This window comes from Monodon monoceros, unplaced genomic scaffold, assembly GCF_005190385.1.
Source record: "Monodon monoceros isolate NGI ecotype Baffin Bay Population unplaced genomic scaffold, NGI_Narwhal_1 Super_Scaffold_5, whole genome shotgun sequence".
NCBI classification, from domain to species: domain Eukaryota; kingdom Metazoa; phylum Chordata; class Mammalia; order Artiodactyla; family Monodontidae; genus Monodon; species Monodon monoceros.
Window position 1 is genome coordinate 107,315,801 of NW_021703782.1, and position 4,046 is coordinate 107,319,846.

Consider the following 4,046-nt stretch of genomic DNA (forward strand, 5'->3'; position numbering starts at 1 on the left):
CACACACACACACACACACACACACACACACACACACACACACACACGAAAGGGTCTCCACGGAGGTGTCCTCACTTCATGTGCTGGAAGCGGGGAAGCGAGTAAATGAAGATGAGGGTGTGCCTGTGGGCTGGCACCGGCCCCTGCTCAGCCTTCCTGCTCTGAGGTCCCCGGGCCCCAGCGGTCACAGGAGGGCATGAGCCAGAGGGCTGGGCTTCTCTGTGGTACCGGGTGGTCTTCAAATCCCACGCGGCACCTCTAGGCTCGCAGAATGGCTGAGAGGCTGCAGTTTTACAGTGCTGACCCTTCTGGAACCGGAAGGTACAGATGAGATAAGGTAGTGGATTAGAAATAAAGGCAGGCCGCAGGCTTCCTAGCAAATGGGTCGTCTGCCCACGTCCTATATTTTAACTGGCAGAAGATTTAAAGGCAGGCCGCTGATCAAGAGAAATCAAACCCCCAGCCCAAGATTGGGAAAATAGGTGGTAGTTCACGTTTTTACAAAACTATTTAAGCTCTTCATCCTGTTCTGCAAAAATTTGTTCTCTTTCTCTATGACTTGATGGCAGTAAGCAGCACTCAGCTCTACTCTTGAGTAAAGATGACTGATTGGGGTCTAAAGCCAAGGTGCTTCCCCAGCTGACAGCCCGCTTCCTGCAGCCTGATTTTCACAGTCCCCTTGGGCTCACGGTGATGCAGTGTTTGAATGGTTAAGCCCTCTCAGTATTTCAGGGATTGGGCAGAAAGGATCGGTGCACATCATAGAACGATCGGTGGTATTTATAGCTTCGCTTTGTGCTGCTCCCTGTTTCTGCCTACGCGAAATATACGTACTTCCTCTGAGAATCCGGCCGTGGACTGGAGGTGCCGCTGGCTGTGAAACTTTAGCAAGTAAAGGATCTGTTTTCCTTTGATAGAGTGTGTGTGTTTTGCTAGAAAATTACTTCTGGGACCACAAGAACAATCACTGATCTCTTAATCCTGGCTCTTAACAGTGGCCAAAGACTCCCATCAGCCTGTTTCTTGGTCCCGCAATACTTTAACGTTTTAGCAGCAGTGCCTCCGCTGAATACTCCTGCTGGCTCCTCTTGTAAAGAGAAGCTTGCTCTGGTGTAAAAGATGGTTTCTCAGATCATAGCCTGAGTCTGTTCAGTTTTCTTTCAAGAAACCACTTTAGAGTAAATTTTCCAGTTTTTTTTTCCCCTGGACGTGTCCAGCCAGCCAAGGCGGCACCCGGTCTCTTCATAAGTCCACTCCACGGGGCTGCCTCGGCAAGGCGTCCACTCCCTCATTGTGATCTCACCACAGGATGCTCTCCTTCCCCCTCCCTCTTCCCCCCCCCCCCCCCCTCCTCCCCCCCCTCCCCCTCCCCCCCATCTCCTTCTCTTTCCTCGCCTTGGCCCTCGCCCATCAGTTCCACATGGGCTCAGTCTGGGAATACGGGCTGAAGCCTGTGGTGCATTGCAGCATTTTCTCCCAGCAGCTGTGTGAAGGATGTATTTTCCAAGCTAAGAATTTTATCCCAAGAGCACATATTACTACTTTGGACCGTATATGATCTTCTTCCCCTGCACGGAGATGTATGTCTTATTTTAGTCTGTACCGACCAAGGAACAGTGTCAAAGATGCCAGTTTTAATTGTGAGTGGCTCTGGCCATCTCCGCCATCCTGGAGCATTTCCTTCGAGGGAGGCTTCTAGGACCTGAGACAGTCTGATGGGTTATTTGCCCTGCTCTGTACACCCCGTAGAGAGCAGTGGAACTGTTGGTGCTTCCTGCTGCTTGATCAGAGGACACGGGTCCTCGCCCCCTCCTCCTCCTGCTCTGCACTCCACACCTCACCCTTGCTTCCCTGACCCACGCCTGACCTTCAGCAGATTCCCAACATGCTGAGCCCAGGACGCCTGTGGCCTGCTGCTTTCTTTTCTCTTCAGAATTCCCCATGGAAGAAGTTAAGTTAGACTTTAACTTGATACCTCTTGGTGTATCAAAAACCATACCACACGTTCTAGAAGATCTGCCCTTTACTCCAGTTTTCTCTAGGGTGTTTCTGGCAGGAGGTCGTACAAGAGCTCCACCTGAGTTGATGCTAATACTTGTCACTACCACCTGGAATGTAGTTACTGATTGGCAAGCCGGACATTCCCCCCAGGGCCCTTCTGTCGCCTGGCGATGCATCTGCCCTCTCTGCACGGCTTATGCTTGAAATATAATGTTTTTCAGTGGCTCGTTGCTAGGACATGGACACGCACATCCTGTGAGAGACTGTGTGCAGAAAGCACTCGGTGGGGCGGGGCGGGGAGGTGCAGGAGCAAGGATTTGGTTGTGTCGTGTCAAGGACCTTTGGGACCTACTGGCAGGAAGTCTGCAGGCGGGCCGTTTGGGAAGGAGTGCGGATAAAGTCAGTAAAGGTCAAGGTGAGACAGAAGAGCTAGCTCGCCCCCAGACAGCAAGCTTATCTTGGGGCGGGGTTTGAGGCTTTGGGGTGGGCAGCCAAACCAGTCAGGGGGCCAGGCGGTCAGCCTTCTTAGCGTTTAAGACACTTATTACAAAAGGATCCAAAAACCCTGTCCACACTTGGGGGTTTCTTGATGCCTTAAGCAGCTTTTCCAGATGATAAATTGGATTTGCCTAGTCATGTGACCTCAGAAGAGCTCAGACACATCCAACCCAGAAATAAGTTTCATTTGGGGGAGAAAATGTCTGTAAATATTCTTTGCTTTCCAGGTTAGATTGGGATGCAGCAGGAGTTTTCAGTACTTCTTCTTTAAACACTGATGGCCACTGAAGAGTGTTTATGTGAACATCTGCCGGGTGGAGGTTCCGATCCGGGTGATGTAGGGGACGGGTTCTCCTGCTGTGATGCAAACATGTAAAATAAAGATTCTGTGACAGGAACGTATGTTTGTAACCCGAGGGAGTTGCCAACTCCTGCCTGCTGTCTCTCCACCCCCCTCCCCCCTTATAATTCTTTCCCTTGTGATTTTTGTTCATTAAATTAGTTAATTGCCTCCCACTCGCTCCCACTGGCAAGAGTGACACCTACTAGAGAAGCTCCCTGTGTCTCAGCTGCCATTGAAACTCAGACGTGACTTCAACTCCAGAGGCTTTGTTTTGGAACAAACTGAAGATCAGTTGTAGTTGACTGGTGTCCTGCCTCCACTGGGGACAGGGGTTGCTCTCTGAGTCAGGGCCTGGGCACTGCTGCCATTTGAGGGGAGATGACGGCGGAGGCTTGGGGTAAAGCCCACCCTGCGACAGGCTCGGGTTCACCCTCTTATGATGTTGGTCATCAGATAACCCTGCTGGTGTTCCCACATCAGAATCAGAGAAATCCAAGATTTCAGACTCAAAGCATTTTTGGAAGTCATCCAATCCCAAACCCCTTATTTTACTAGGAATGTTTTAAACTGAGGTGTAACTCACATACAGTAAAGTTTACCCTTTAAGCGTATAGTTGGATGAGTTTTGACAAGTGTATATACAGTTCTGTAGCCTCTGCCATAAGTGAGATGGAACGTTTCCATCACCCCATAAAGTCCCCTGTGCCCCTTCTCAGTCAAAACCACCCCCTGTCCAGAACTACCACAGCCGCTGCTCTGATTTCTACGCTGTAGGTTAGTTTATTCTGGAACTTCACGTGAGTGGAACCACACTTCCTTGTATGGCTTCTTCCACTCAGGAGACTGTCTGTGATTTGTCCATCCAAAGCCCTGGCTTTAAAGCTGCAAAAAATGGGGGCGTAGAGAGGGTTGTGCCCCACCCTCCCCCTCCCCCAGCCAGTAAGTATCGGAGCTGAGGTGAGAACCCAGGTCTCCTGACTCCAGCCTTGGTGTGGTGATGAGGATTAAGTTAGGGGCCTGGCCTGGAGCTCTTCGGGTACTGTTGCTGCGTTTATAGTAACGTTAGAATGATCCTCAGTTCACAGCATCCCAGAAGCTCGGAATGAAGGGCCTCAGAGTCCACGTCGTTTCCCCTGGGCTTTCCAGTTACCGGCCATGCCTCACCCGCAGCTCCTTCCTGCCTCTGCAGAGGCCTTGGGTTACC

The 4,046-nt window shown here is 51.0% G+C and overlaps 1 protein-coding gene and 1 pseudogene across 1 annotated transcript in view; both read left to right on the forward strand.

Moving 5' to 3' along the window:
• The window catches only part of GPR107 (G protein-coupled receptor 107), a 73,066-nt gene extending 72,889 nt beyond the window's left edge, over positions 1-177 (forward strand). The window contains exon 20 of the mRNA XM_029201499.1: positions 1-177. This exon is cut by the window's left edge and continues 2,207 nt beyond it. The gene's annotated coding sequence lies outside the window, so the exon portion shown is untranslated.
• The window catches only part of LOC114884499, a 5,833-nt pseudogene extending 2,111 nt beyond the window's left edge, over positions 1-3,722 (forward strand).
• The last annotated feature ends 324 nt before the right edge of the window (positions 3,723-4,046 follow it).